The sequence below is a fragment of the Beta vulgaris genome, chromosome 7 (genome assembly GCF_026745355.1).
Source record: "Beta vulgaris subsp. vulgaris cultivar EL10 chromosome 7, EL10.2, whole genome shotgun sequence".
In the NCBI taxonomy this organism is placed as follows: Eukaryota; Viridiplantae; Streptophyta; class Magnoliopsida; order Caryophyllales; family Amaranthaceae; genus Beta; species Beta vulgaris.
Genome location: NC_079208.1, coordinates 34,055,036 through 34,071,127, shown reverse-complemented (window position 1 = coordinate 34,071,127; position 16,092 = coordinate 34,055,036). Strand labels below are relative to the sequence as shown.

Below are 16,092 nucleotides of genomic sequence, written 5' to 3'. Positions count from 1 at the left end.
CTCCTATTGCCTCTGGTTCCAAAGGTGAGGAACAAGTTCCTACGGATGATTGTGGCTGGGTTAACGATGTTTGTCTTCCTGCACAACACATGATAAAATTTTATAATCACCTTCACTGGACCTTGGATGACAAAACTGACAAAATGTTGGGTTTGATGAAAGTTCTTAGTAATACGGTGGTTGAACAACAGAAGAAGATGGAGACAATGGCCCTCGCCCTTGAGAGTTTGCAGAAGAAGGTTGGTGAAAACCATGGTGAAGTGATGAAGAAATTGGAGGATGTTGTAGAAGAAGAAGTAGTTGAGGAACACAATTCCCCTCCCATTTCTTAGTTCTTAGTTCCTGTTTCCCTTTTGAGGAACAAGACTGTCATTTTTCTTAGTTTCTTATCTTTTTCTTTCTTTGTTTTTTTTTTAAAGGAACAAGTGCTATGAATCAATGACTTTTGCTATTTTGTCTTTGTTTGTGATTATTTGTGCATAATTTCTTCCTTGCATGCCTACCCTTTGCAATTCTAACTTAACCATTATTGGTGCTTGCTTATGGTCTTAAGGTTTTACAACCAATCTATAACATCACGAAGAGCCTACTCCTTTTGAAGATGACAAAGGGGGAAAAGGATTTAAGAAACAAACTGTAAATAAGTTAAGTTAAGGTAAAAAAAAATCAAAAATAGGTTAAGGTAAAAAAAATCAAAAATAGGTTAAGGTAAATAAAAAATCAAAATCAAACATTAAGTAGGTTACTTAATTGTGTTTCATTTTTCATTTTCTGCTTTATTGTTTTATCTTTTTCATTCACTTATATTATTTATTATTTCCTTAGTTTGTACCTTTGTTGTCATCATCAAAAAGGGGGAAATTGTTGAACCCTAGTTTTGATGATGACAAAAGAACAAAGATGCAAATTAAATAGTGAACTAATGAGTTATTTAAGTGTATGATTTTTAAGGTAACAGTGAAAGGAACAAGGAGAATACTAAGTCAATTATACTACTACAAAAAAAGGCCTAGGAAACCGGTTGAAAATGGCCTAGGAAACCAGACTATAACACATCTCCATCTCAAAGGTGTCCTAGGTTAAGAGACCGGTTATAATGTCTGGTTTCTTTGTTTATTTAGGAGATCGGTTGATAGGTAAAACCAGTCTCTTAGATAAGTGTACATATACTGTGAAAAGAGGTTAGGAGACCAGTTAACAGTTATAACCATTCTCCTTACCTTACCCTTTGAAACCAGTTATTAACCACAATCGGTTTCTTAGGTGTATTACATGTTTTCTTTTTTTAATTAAAATGTTACAATATACATACATTATCTGCTCCTGTATTTGCGGTTCCTTGTATATACGCCTTTTAAAAAAAGAAATCTATAAATCACCACAATAATAATAATATTATGGAACATAAATTCCTACTTGCTTTATTAATAATGTAAAAAAATATTTTCTACATTTAATTGTATACAAAGTAAATTTCACTAGTGAAAGCATCAATAATTTCTATAATCTAATGATATCTACGAAAATTAAAATTATAACTTGAGCAAATAATATGTACAATTGAAACTTGACCATGGTCTTTAATCTCCATCTTCTCGTGTTTGATTGTTTAAATATTTCACCCATGTATCTCTTAGCTCGTCAATCATCTCTTTCGAATAAGTGCTAGGAATCCCAAGAAACTACAAAATAATTACAAAGAATTATAATTAGAACTATTATATCTATATTTTATAAATTTCATATATACAAACTCGGCAAGAAAAAATCAAAGCAAGAATAATCGAATTTCTAAACCATAATCGATTTTCTAAACGATTCCTAATTTTTAAGTTTCCAGTTTATGTTCATTCAAAAAACAACAAAGTTTCCAGTTTATGAAATGTACATAGATTTAGTTATTTAAAAAAGTTTTATCGAACAAGTTTTGTTTTCACTATTTGAAAAATAAATACCAAAACCACCATAACAATTATCCCTTTCCATTTAAAGTCACTTCCGTTGACCACGGTATGTGCACTTGTCCAATTGCAGCAATTTGAATCTCAAACTCATTCTCAATCGCCAAGCAACAATCATGAATACTCTAATCCATACGAAACATAATACTTAATACTCAAGTGTAAAGAAGAATTACCATAACTTAATTGATAATGTTGATCTTAAATAATGGACAGCTGAAAAAAAAAATGGTTACATGTTGATCTTAAATGATTTTTTTTTTTTTTTGCCATCAAAAAATCATTTAAGATCAACATGTAACCATTTTTTTCAGCTGTCCATTATTTAAGATCAACATCATCAATTAAGTTTCACCTTAATGTTCAATTTTTTTTTAGGTGCATATACTTTGGCATACATTTTTGAACTTTATCATATACCCCATGAAAGCATCGATATAAATCTTTGAACCAAGAAATTCCAAGTTGCACATAGGGGTGCTTATCGAGCGAGCCGAGCCCGAATAGCACTGGGCTCGGCTCGAGCTCGTTTATAATTTCCCAAGCTCGGCTCGGCTCGTGAGCTCGCCGAGCTTGGGAGAGCCGAGCTCGAGCTCGGCTCGTGATGGAAATTTGGGGCTCGAGCTCGGCTCGCGAGCTCGTTTAGGCTCGGCTCGCGAGCTCGCTTAGGCTCGGCTCGCGAGCTCGCTTAGGCTCGGCTCGCGAGCTCGCTTAGGCTCGGCTCGCGAGCTCGTTTAGGCTCGACTAATGAGCTCGGCTTGGCTCGAAGTAGGTGAGCTTGTTCACTCACCCATCATATGCTTTTATAACTTGATTTCCCTCTTAGCATTGCTAAGATTTCAATGTGGAACTTCATGGTTTGTTAAAGAAAAACAAACTCACTATCCCCATTTCAATGTGGAACTTTAGTTTTGTTTAAGATAAACAAACTCATTCTACATATGCTTATATAACTTGGAATCCCTCTTAGCATTGCTAAAATTTCAATGTGGGACTCCATGTTTTGTTAAGAAAACAAACTCATTATACCCTTGTTTTGTTTACATATGCTTTTATAACTTGGAATCCCTCCTAGCATTGTTAAAATTTCAATGTGGGACTCCATGTTTTGCTAAAGAAAAAATTATCAAATATTTTAAGGATAAATTAATAAACTATTTAAAATTATACTTCATTCCCTCTATGAAGAAAATAAAGTATAGTTTTTGTTTCCCAACCAAGGAGATACAAAATTAAACTTTAAGTTGAAGTAAGGAATACTAGCTATTTATAAAGAAAATAAGGTTGATCCTTGTTTTCTTAACCAATGTGGGACTTTAGTGCCTAGTGGAGTAGAGGTGAAGTTGGATCACAAATTAAAATATATAATTTGTAATCTAAATTAAAATATAAATTAGTATTAAATTTTTTTAATATAAAATATTTTTTTAATAAGAATATTTTTTTTTTTAATATAAAATAATAAACGAGCTGCTCACGAGCTTTACGAGCCGAGCTTTGCCTAGCTCGGCTCGGCTCGTTTAAGTCTCGAGCCGAGCCCGAGCTCGAGCCGAGCTTCAACGAGCCGAGCTTTAACCGAGCTTTGACCGAGCCGAGCCCGAGCTGCTCGCGAGCTTGTCAGGCTCATTATCACCCCTAGTTGCACATATGCATGCAGGTAAACTCCAGCTCCACTTAGGAATATGTACTATTTTCTTGATGATGACATAAGTGACAAATAACAATTAAAATTTTGTTACCTATGTCTGCAATTGCCATAAGTTTGTAAGCAACCATAAAACTACTACCTACTTCCACCCAACACATATACCGTACACGTACGTAGCTCTAGCCCTGGGTAAACCTAGTCAAATGATCAAAATAACTTGGAAATGAGTAAAAATAAATATGAAATGTTTAAAATCAGCAAAAGTGACTTTGAAATTATAATTTTGATATAAGCAAAAGCAACATTCAAACATCAAATGAGCAACGTCTTCTGAAATGAGTAAAAATTAGCTCCAGGTGTACCTAGCTCTAGCCTCTACGTACACACCATGTACCTTATAACCTACGCTTATACTCCAGCGAAACAACACCCCTCCCCCAACTCCCCAAACAAAAGACAGAAAAAGAATGTTGTATTTTCTTAAACAGCAAAGTCATATACTACGGTCTACAACAAATATACACGAGCAAATTTGATCAGAGAACATGACTAACTTGGATAGACCCAATCAATGTCTGGAACAGAAGTTATTACAACCGCTAATCAAAATTGGAAAATTTGATCAGTAAACAAGACAATGCAAAACTTTAAATACATCACCAAATCACAGAAAGATCAACTGCAATTGTCATTTCATTAGTAAGTAAACCTAAGAAGTTCAATCGGATCGGTAAACCAGTCGTATTATATCAAAAATGAACACGAAATAAAAAGAATCAAATGCGATTTTAAGTGAAATTTAACTCTACTATTTCAATTGAATTACACCAGAAATTAGCGTAAAAGAATTGATCCATCTTCAATATAAGATTGAAAAAAAAAACGAGAAAATATAAAATCAAAATAAACACAGAAAAAACATCAAATAGATCTAAATCATGAGAAAAACAATAATTAGATATAAAAAAAAATAACGAGAAATGCTTATAGATGCGAGTATGCGATAATGGCAGAGTAATTAACATTATCAGTGAAGAACAGATAGTGAGAAGAAAAGAGTAAGAACGACCGATCGACAAAGTGAGGATCTTATAAGTGATCACCGACACTCCACGCCTCGCCATTGATGAGCTCTCCGGCACCGGCGAAACCAATGACGACCCAAATATTATTTATCATAAGGGTTTTCAGAATTGCTTAAAACCTTCCCAAAGTCGGGATTCAAAGGGTCCGAAGTTTGTGCGATTTGTTTGGATGACCTTTTGGAAGAAGAAATTTGTCGGTTTTACCCTATTATAAGCATGTTGTTCACTTGAATTGTTAGGGTAATTAGGTGGACTGTGATGAGCAAGAAGAGGCAGTTAATGGAGTTGAGAGAATTTAGATTATGGGGAGGGTAGTTTACTGGTTTGAGGTTTTGGGGAAGTATACTGCATCGTGGTATTTTTTTTATAGGAATGCTCACTATTGTTGCTTCAAGAAGAAAAACAATTTAAAAAAAATATGAATAGCTAGCACGTATTAGGTATTTCGAAAATAAATAGAATTAAAAATTTTAATGTTTCAAGGAAACCGGTTTTATTTATATGTAGTCTCCTATCTCATAACAATTTTATCAATAAGTCTAGTAGTTAAACTTAAGAGACTGGTTTTGGATAATCAATGGTTTCATATGTATAAGAAACGGGTTAATAACCTCAACCGGTCTCTTATAGATGGTCTCCTTGGCCTTTTTGTAGTAGTGAAGGAAGAAGTCAAGAGAGGATTTCAAAGACTAAGTAAAAATGTTTCTAGAAGTTGATACTGGAGCGGCATTGGATCAAGAAGAATAAAAGCTAGGCGTTTTATTTTCTAGTTCCATTGTAAAAGGAACAAGTAATGTTGGTACACAACAAGAATCCGCCTTTCTAGCGTCTGAATTTAGCGTCCGACGATAAAAGCGGACGGTAAATTAAAAATTAGCGTCCGGTAAACGACAGATGCAAATTAGCGTCCGCTTTTTGAGATTTAGCATCCGTTATTTTAAACTGACGCTAATTAGCGTCCGTCTAGTTATAATACCGTCCGAGGGACGGACGCTAAATAAGAGGTATATATATATATAAAACGTCCAGACGACCTCACTCTCATCAACCCTAACCCACGCCTCTCTCTCTCTCTTCCTCACTCTCATCTCACATTTTCGTTCTCTCTTTCTTTCAAATCTCACGAAATCAGGTATTCCTACTAGATTTAACTAATAAATTTGTTTTTTTTTAGTTTTGATTGTTGATTATGCAGTTTATTTTCTCGATTTTCTTTGTTTTTTTAATTTCGGCTACTTGGTTTTATTTTTTTTGAGGCATGAATTTTCGTCTTTTTTGGAAATCAGTTGTTCGTTTTTTTTTTCGTTCTTCGCTTTTTAGGAATCAATCTGTATAATTTATTTTTAAATCAATTTAGGGGTGGGTTATTTTTGGAAAAATATCAGATATAGATGTACTGTTTAATTCTAAACCCTTATAAGATATATGTTTAGGGTTTCTTAATTCCCTTATCAGAAATTAGTTTTTCGTTTTTTTTTTCGTTTTCTCTGATTGATATTTGATCATCATCATGCTAATCTGTCTTGTTTCAATTTGTATTTATGAATATCTTGACTTGTTTAGTATAGCTAAAGAAGATTTGATCTAATCTTTTTGATCTGGTGCAACAAGAATAAGTAACAAGTTCCTGAAATTAGAGAATATGCATCAATTGACTGTGTTTTTGTATTTATTTCACCTGGCATTAATTTCTATGGAATTGGAAATGTTACATATGTTTGTTGTTCGACAAAATTGTTTTACAAATAGAGTCTTAGAGCAAACGTTGTCAGGGGCATATGATACCTATCTGGTTAATCATGTTTTTAATATTGCCCCTAATAAGGAGGAAAGAGATGCATACAGTGTAGGTTCATTAGAGTGTTTACTTCAATGTTGTACGACATCTCATGCGTGTCCATAGCTTCAACTTACTTATTCTTGTATGAAGTGTTTAATTATGAAAATATATGATTTTATTAACATTGATGTTTAATGTCCCATTTGTTGTATGATTGCATCTGTCTGTATATATAGATGAAGGTTGGTGATTATTATCAACTAGTACTGTAATGCTGGTTGTGAAATTATTCTAAGTTTATCGATGAATTAGTAACCTTTCTATTCAAAGTAGTTCTATGTAGTTGTAGTCGGCTTATTGATAAGATCACTTTAATTCATCACAATTAGCTCAACTGTGCCATATGCTAAAGATTGTCTATTTGGGAAACATCCAATCGCTAACTAACGCCGAGAGGGTCGTTTACTTGTTCTTGATTTAGGGGTTGATTCACTTTTCAGGTTTGGGATGGCCAATGTGTATGTTTCCAAATCTGTTCTTTTATAATGTGAACAGAAATTCATCAAATATGTAAGTTATTTGTATACAGATCTATAATGTGTTTATAGATTATGCATTCTGTTAAGTTGAAGTGAATCACTAGATTTTGAGTTAGGAATCTGTAAATATCTAAGGGCTGTTGCTAGAGGTGATGATTGACTTGGTGCACATGTATATATCTTTTATGAATGGGATCAAATCAGTAAGGTAGTGCAGATTCATTATTTCCTCTTGGAGGGTGCACTGAGTGGTTGATGCAAGAGTCTTTTGGAAAACTATGCTGATAATAGTCGTTTGGAGAGGTTGAGCACTTTAAATTGTTTTGACAAATGAAGTTCATTTTTCTCTCATCTATTTTAATTTGGGTTGTTCGAAGCTGGCAGGGCAAATGAATGGATTGGGACTGAGAAGCTTGGCGATTCTCAGAAAGCCAAGGCGCATGCTAAAGAGAAACCAGGCAGTTTTAAAACTGCAGTACGGAAATTGCGTTCCAAGATACTAGACAGGTAAAAAGAAACAGTTTCTGGTTTCCTTTTGTTTCTTAACCAGTAATTAGTAGAAAGAAACTTATCTTTTATCTAGGGATAGAGTGAGTCGTTCAACTTTAAAATGGTTTGTAATTTTCTTTGTTAAGAACTAGGTAACATCGATTAACAATCATTAACTGAGAGATAACAATAGACACTTACAGAAAACCACACGGTAATTTGGAGATTTTGTACAATATAGATTTTACATCATAGAGTTACTCAAAAACTAATCTTTTTCCATAGGAATCAATCTGTCTAAAAACCAAAATTGAGTATATTCAATATGTAGATAGAATTTTATTCCAATCAAAGGAAAACTATGTTCAAATCAACATGCTTTTATTAATAAAAAGAATATCATTTTTCATGAGATCAGTCATTAAGTATAAATGCAAACAAATGAATTCATTAAATAGTTTCAACATAACAGTTTGGCGAGTTAGAAGGGAACTTAAAATGAATTTGGTCGAGCACTATGCTTCTGTTTAAATTTATAATTTCAATTGATGTCAACATATGTGTTTGATGGGTGGAAACATTATTGGCAGAATGAACTTGTTGGAGTTGGGAATTGGAGTATTCCTCTTCTGAAGTCTGCACCAACGAAACAGAGTGAGTCTTCATCAGAGTAGATCTGTTTCGTAAGTGCTGTACTGAAATCTTATCTTCTCATGTTTGTGAGTTTTATTATGTTTGTTTGGACAGATGAATTGAATCTCATATAAAAGTGGTTTTATGGCTGAATAAACTTTGCCTTGTTATTATGGGCATAATTTTGTATGTAATGCCTATGAATTGGTTAATGAATGTGTCCTGTAAAATTTTGTATCTCCAGCTTGCCTGGTGGAACTAATACTGAAGGTTGAGGCACTGCCTCTGGTGAATCCATAATTAATGTTTGATTGTCCATCAGTTGGTGGTTGCCAGATTTATCAGTTTCTTCTGTATCTTTCTTTTATGAGTTCCTAATCACAGTAGATATTTTTATCTGTTCGTAGGAGTATTTAGCTAAATGAATTTTTTCTTCTTTTAGGATCAGCAGTTTAGTACTTAAAAAGATTCACATTCATTGGATACAACATAATAACTCATGTCAATGATTCAAAGTTAGGCAAATTGATAGAAACCGTCTAATAGCCAAAAAATTAATATCTCAATTAGAGCATTAAAAAAAAGTTCCCAAACTTATCGTGTGTAAAATAAGCTCAGCATTATGACATAGTATGTGAGGATATTTATGACTTTAATATAGTGAATATTGTACTAATTGTGATTCTTTTTTTCTTTTGCAGGTTTGTTTGGGTTTGATAGGATGACTTTGGAAAGGTTGAAGATTGAAAATTTGTATATTGAAGAAGAAATGATTTCTTTCTAATGTATTAGATAGATTTTTTTATTATTATTTATTTAAGTAAGGTTGTAAATTATTCACAAATTTTGATTTATCATTTCTATTTATATTGTGTAATTACTTTTATTACATATAATAATAATTATAATTTTTCCTCTAAATTTGCATTATTATATTTGATAGTAACAAGTCTAACCCAACACAATAACCAATGAAAAGTGGTTACTAACAAGTATCAACATTGCACCATACAAATACAAGCCAAGAAAGAGAATTACCGTCTAAATTTTCAAATTTAGCATCCGACTTTAGAGTCATACGCTAATTAGCATCCGACTCTATAGGCGGACGCTAAACTCTGAAGTCGGACGCTAATTAGCATCCGATTTCAGAGGCGGACGCTAAACGCTAAAGTCGGACGCTAATTAGCGTCTGACTTTGAAGTCGGATGCTAATTAGCGTCCGTCTCTGAAGTCGGATGCTAAATTTGAAAATTCAGACGCTAAATTTTTAGCGTCCGCTTAGTGGACGCTAATTGAAGAATTAGCGACTAGGGGTTTTTTATCAGCCTTTTAGCGTCCGTTAACGGACGCTAATAGATTTAGCGTCCGATCCCGCGTTTTTAGCGTCCGATTTTTGCGGACGGAAAAGGGTGACATTCTTGTTGTGGTAAGGAACATTGGTAGTCTTATTTGAGACTGAGAGTTTGTTCCTTTCTAAGGAACAAACTAAATGGCACTAATCAAATCTGTTAAAGGAACTTGAAAATTAAAGAGGAACTAGACTTATGCGTGAAGCAGAATAAACGGTTCAATTATGATGTTGAGTAAGTCATGCCTAAATAATAGGTAACCGTTTTTCTCTAAGTAAAAATCAGTTTCAATAGAAAATCTTTTAAGAAAAAGATTTTGTTTTTTGAAAAAGATAAGAAAACTATTATTCGGTTTTTAAAGATTTTATTTAAAGATAATATTTTCTTAAAAGATTTAATTTCCGTTTTAAATTAAATCTGTTTTAAAGTTGAACTGATTTTCGGATAAAAGCTCAAGCAACTCCTATAATCTAGGAGCAGTAACAACAACATGCCCACGTTCAAAAAGAGGTCATGGGATCATGGGGTGTGTTAAGGAACGTGTTCCTTAAGGGAAGGAACAACATGGGATAATGATTTAAACATGAACACATTTTTATTTCCCACGTTCTACATTATTATTACTATAAATATTGAAGCCTAAATAAGTTTCAAGCTGTGTCTGACTAAGTAATTAAGTGAGTTTAACTAATTAAGTGTCAGTGCCTTCATTCTCTCATAATAGCCATTTGTTCTTTGCTTACTTACTCTAATTCCATTAAGCTTATTTCGATCAATTGTATTTTGGTTTTTGGGGTAAGGGGACTTTGAGTGAAGTTCTGTAAGAGAGAAGCTTTGAGTAAAGCTAGTAAGAGTGAGAAAACTTCGAGTGAAGTTGAGAGGAACTACTGTTAAGGGAATAGTGGCTCGGGAACTTGAGTTTAGGAACTCAAGGTGTGGCTCGAGAATAGAATTAGGTTGTAACAAAGTTGTTTGGCCTAATTAGTGAAAGAGTTGAGTTTAAAATCCCTAGTAATCGAGGTTGTTTCTTCTTGTTGGGCCCAAGAAGTTTTTCCTCGTAAAAATCCCTTGTGTTCCTCTAGCTTGTTTATTTGTTTAAGTTTAAATTTCCGCAAAAAGTTACGTTTATTTATACACATACAATTCACCCCCCCTCTTGTAGTGTTCCTAGGGAAATAACAATATATATTATATAGTATAAGAATAAAAATTCAGATTTGTTTATTATTGTTAGATTAAGGTTTTAATCATTAAAGCCTAGACTTTTAGGGTGTTAATTATTAGAAAATCATAGTAGTATGTTGTACACTATGAGATTGGTTTAGATTATGAATTCAAACATGTTTACATATGTTTAAATAGGGTTTTATGATTTTATAAGTTGTTGGAATTCCATAAAAGATTTTATTAATGGAGTTTTAAGAATTTTGATACTAGTATGGTAGTACTATGCTAGGAATTAAAACTAATTGAAGTTTTGATAGTAAAATCAACTTTTGAATATGTTTAAAGGGAATTTTAAATATTTTAATGTTCCTTTATTTTTATTTAAGAGTATTGATTTTAATTTATATTGATTTCTAGGTCGAGAATAATCAATAGGGGGCTTTTAAGGAATTAAAAGCGGCCTGCCAACTAGTTTACACAAGGTACGTACATACCTGTGTGCTACGTGATTAGTATCATGATTTAAGGAGAAAAAGTTGTAGTATCATGTATAGGAACTTTATAAGTTCATATGTAATTTCTAGTATGATTGATTTTTACATGTTTTATGCATGTGTGCAAGTATGTTCATTATGAGATTTATTATGAGTTAAAGATTGTCATGTTTGTATGGATTTATTGATGCAAGTATGTGAATGGAAACTTTATTTATTAATTCACATGGGGGAATTGATATATGTTATTGAGATTGGTTCGTGTTATTCATGTGTTCCCTTACAAGTATTATTGTCACTACTTTATGAGGATTGTGGGCCTTTTTAAAGGTAAGTTGGATTGTTGGCTAGGTTCAACAAATAAGAAGGATTGAGTTTTAAAAGGAAGTAATCTTTGGTTGTAAGTTGTGATCACTTATTAAATCCGAAGATAAAATAAGTTTAGTTGTGAATGTTTGATTTGTATTTATGTGTTGCTTGTATGTGCGTGATAACAAGTAATAACATGTAAATAACATAATGTGTAACGAGGATAGTTATAGACTTTAGACTGGTGCACGTCTAGAGTTAGACATTAGGATTTAGAGTACATGGTGGTAGCCCATGGCTTTTTTTGGGAGATGGATTGATGACCATCCCTATTATTATTTTTCAAAGGTTCCTCAATATCGCAAGTCATTCTGGAATACGCTCCCGTATTTCGTCTTCTTTAGTGAAGGCATTAGTGGTAGGACAACTCAAGTCCAATTCCATTTGAGTAATAAAAAGATGTTTAGAGTTTAATTCAGTTTAAGTTCTCCGCATAATGTTATATGATTATATTATTATTTATCCTTGCATGTTATTTATTAGTATCATGTTAGGAATGTTTATGTATTAGTATGGAGTACTCAGCTTTGCTGATTACGTGCTTTCTTTGTGATTGTGATCATGGCTTTGCTTATTGATCCTGTGATGACCCAATTTTAGTGAGTAGATTCTTTAAAGAATTGACATTACAGGTTCGTAGATGGGCATCATTGAAAATATGGGAATGGAGAGTATATGTGTAAACTAGTATATTTTATTTTCTGCATTAGTAGGAACGTACTTTATTAAGTTTATTTGAGTTGACTTATTTAGAATGGTTGATTTCAAATTACTCATTTATTTACTTATAATAAAAGGTTGAAGTTTAGTTATATGTTTTCAGCTGCAGAATTCTGAATAAGCCAATACGTTATAACACGGGCAATAATACTTGGGTAATTCTCTACTTTTATATTATAAGGGTATTTCTGAAAAGAGAGAATTATCGGGGTGTTACAAAGTGGTATCTGGGAGCTTTAAGTTATTTTCAAAGCTTTTAGGCACCTAACTAACTAACTTACTACTTATTTGAATAAACCATTAGAATTGCTCATACTTATTCATTTTGAAAAACTTGTAGGAATATATCATATTATAATTTTTTAGAAATTATTTAATAGTCCGAACTTTTTTTTCCGAAATATTTGTTGTTCGAATTTTTTTTATTATTTTGAAATTTTTTGGATAGTTTGAAAATTTCGAATTTCCGAAATTTTTTGTAGAATCGAATTTTTTTTTTCTTTCCTTCGACTTTTATAAGCCCGAATTTTTTTTTATGTCGAAATTTTTTTAGACACTTAATTATTATTATCTTATAAAAGTGTCTGCATTTATTTTCATGCCTTTAAAGTTTTAATTGTTGCATTGTGAGAATGGGTAGTATAGGAAGGGCATATAGAATAGAAATATTATATGCCTACATTGAATAGTTAGTTCAACATGAAGATTATTTTTTCTTCACTGCTAACGATGCATGATTATTTTTCTTCTTTGCTAACTGTTTATATTTTTCTCGCCTGCTAAGTGTTATGTTCTCAAACCTCTGGGCACGTGATGGGAATATTTTTATTATATGTGATTATATTCTTGCTTGTTTTTACTTGCATATTGATGTGAATATATTTTACATCGATGATTATGTGATTATTAGAGAACATTTCATGTTGAACTTGAAACTAGTTGAGAAATTGTTTGATGATGCGGTCTTTAATGATCAAATCAAATGTTGCCTTCTTAGTTGGACATGTAAGTTATACTGAAATCTAAAGTAGAGTTATATTACTTTCAGTTCCCGAAGTAGAATGGCTAACAACAACGACATGGCAGCTGCTATTCGCCTCTTGGCCGAGAAATTGACTCAGGAGAGAGCTAAGCGTCTTGAGACTGCTGGGGAAATGTTCGAAAGACTAGGTAAGGTCAAGCCACCATACTATAAGGGGTAACTGACCCAAACTTCTTAGAAAACTAGATTAGAGAGTTTGAGAAACTTTTTGAGGTTGTAAAATGCCCTGAAAATAAGAGAGTGGGTCAAGCTGTGCTATATCTGAAAGATGAGGCTGATTTATGGTGGAGAGAGAGTGGAGCTAGATTGAGTGTTGTTGAAGGATTCAATTGGGATGCCTTTGTGGTTGCCCTGAGAGGGAAGATTTACCCTACCTTTTTTAGGAAGCAAAAACCTTAGAATGGGTAGTATGACCATCTTTGAGTACTACGGCAAATTCATAGCCATGTCTAGATTTGTACCTGAGGTTGTAGCCACTGAGGAACTTAAGGCTCAGAGGTTTGAGTAAGGCTTAACTGATAGTTGGGATTAGGAGGACAGACCTTTACATCCCTAGATATTGTGTATGGGAGAGCATCTCATATTTATGGTCTACAATCAAGGAGAGATAAGAAAAATAGAGTAGTATGTGAAAAGAGGAAAGATTTTCATGCTGGGGAAACCAAGGGAATTTCAAGAGAAATCGAAATGATAGTGGGAATTTCCAAGGGAGAAACAACCAGGATAACCGTAATCAGGGTAGACTTGAAAGATTTTATCACTATAAGAAGTGTAAAAAAAACCATCCTGGGAAAGACTGTAAGGGAGATCTAATGATTTTTAACTACTGCCAAAAGAAGGGTCATAAGGGAGTACGAGTGCTACTCTAAGCATGGTAAGGAGTAGAAAGGCCAGGGGAGTGGTAATCAGGTCATATCAGGATTCAACCAATCAGGAAACCAAGGTCCTAAGCCTGGAGGACAGCAGAATAATCATGGAAACTATAGTAAGCCTGCAAGTGAGAACCCCAACCAGAGTAAGCCTGCGGGAAAGATGTACGTGATGAGTCCAAAGGAAGCTGAGAAATCTACCGACGTAGTTTCTGGTAATTTTTCTATTAACTCAATCCTTGTTAAAATATTATTTGATTCAGGTGCAACTTATTCTTTTACATCATCATCTGTCCTAAAAAGTCTGCGGATAGTAGATTATGAAGAAATTGACTTGTCTATTAGTATTCCCACTGGAAAGATCATAAGGTGTACCAAGTTATTTAGAAATCTGCCTTTGAAGACAGGATAATGCGTTTTTGCATCTGACTTAATAAAATTTAATTCAGGAGACCTAGATATGATTCTTGGAATGAATTGGTTAAGTCATTACAAGGCCAATATCGATTGTGAGGTCCAGAAGGTAGAGTTGAGAAACCCTTTGGGAAAATTGACCTCCTATAGACGTTTTGGGAAACCTATGAAGTTTAGAATTATTTCTGCCAAGCAAGTGCGGAAGTTGATGAAAAAGGGGTGCAATAGTGGAAAAAACCTTATATGTCACTTAGTAACAGATGCGGTTTTTATAAAACTGCATCCGAAAATGGACACTGAAAATGGGAGGGAAGTTGGGAGTATAATCTGATGCGGTCTTCTTGTGGACAACATCAGATTATATAAACCGATGCGGTTTTAGGGGGACCGCATCATATTGTAGCCCAAATAAAACACACGCCCAATCCCTCATGGCTCAGTTCGTCTCAAGGCCTAGTCCCCGTCCCCAAATAAAACACACGTCATCCTTAACATTCATTAACCCTAAACCCTCCTTTCTCCCTCCTCCTTCCTCCCTTAGTCCGGTTCACATCTCCACAACCCTAAACCCTCCTTTCTCCCTTCTCCCTCCTCCATGCTCCCTCCTCCCTTAGTCCGGTTCACATCTCCACAACCCTCCTCCCTCCTTTCTCCTTGCAACGATGAACAACACCATCTCCATAATCTTCCGCCCTCCTTTCTCCTCCCAACGACGAACAACGACGAATACGCGCCACCAACGAACACGACAACGCATCACGCTTTGTCGCTGTCGCTTTGTGTCTTAGCCAGTCAACGAACTCACTCTTCTCCGCCACTTGGGAAATTGCTTAACCAGATTTGAACTCCCTCTTCTAATTTCTAGATTTCTGTTCGACCTACCGTTTGTTTTAGGTTTTTTTTCATTTTTTTTTTCTAATTCCTGGATTTCTGTTCAATATCTAACGAACATGACCTAGCATTTGTAATAATCAGATTTCTTTTAAAATTTCTTTAGTTCTTGTTTCTTTTATTTCGTGTTGTTTTTTGTTATTATTTTGGAATTTTGTTTGTATTTTCATTGTTTTTTTTGTAATTATAATGTAATTTAGTTAACATTTTCTACAAATTTCGGGTTTGGTGATTTTGTAAATCTCTCTACTAATTTATACTAAATTTGTATGTTCAGATTTTCGCTATCATATTGTTCAATTTCTCTACAGATTTTGGCTTGCCTTTATCTGTTGTGTGTAACTTTTTTTTTCAAAATACACAATCTGATGCGGTTATTCTAGAAAACTGCATCATCAGTTTTTGCTACACTGATGCGGTTTTCAACCTCATCAAATTTTTTAGTAGCTGTTGCGGGCCCATCTGATGCGGACCAAAACCACATCCGTAAGCCCGTTTTGACCGCATCAGATGGGCTTTTTTCCACTAGTGGTGTCAGTTATTCTTCTGTAGTGTGCAGGATGTGAGTAAGGGAGTTGAAGTAAAGCTTGAGGATGTTCCAATTGTGAATAAGTTTATGGATGTGTTTTCGAGTGAGAT

At 33.8% G+C, this 16,092-nt stretch overlaps 2 long non-coding RNA genes across 3 annotated transcripts; one reads left to right on the top strand and one right to left on the bottom strand.

Annotated features, from left to right (window-relative positions):
• Nucleotides 1-1,384: 1,384 nt before the first annotated feature.
• Nucleotides 1,385-5,076, bottom strand: LOC125499661 (uncharacterized). The gene is made up of 2 exons (XR_007276657.2): nucleotides 3,701-5,076; nucleotides 1,385-1,682 (listed from the first exon to the last, which is right to left on the bottom strand). It is a non-coding gene; the product is annotated as an uncharacterized LOC125499661 (long non-coding RNA).
• Nucleotides 5,077-5,511: 435 nt separating this feature from the next.
• On the top strand, nucleotides 5,512-9,056 carry LOC104899437 (uncharacterized). 2 transcript variants are annotated; one of them, XR_008970414.1, is made up of 4 exons: nucleotides 5,512-5,826; nucleotides 6,975-7,520; nucleotides 8,093-8,185; nucleotides 8,837-9,056. It is a non-coding gene; the product is annotated as an uncharacterized LOC104899437 (long non-coding RNA). The 2 variants fall into 2 exon arrangements; XR_007276522.2 differs by lacking the exon at nucleotides 5,512-5,826 and having other exon boundaries at nucleotides 6,595-7,520.
• The last annotated feature ends 7,036 nt before the right edge of the window (nucleotides 9,057-16,092 follow it).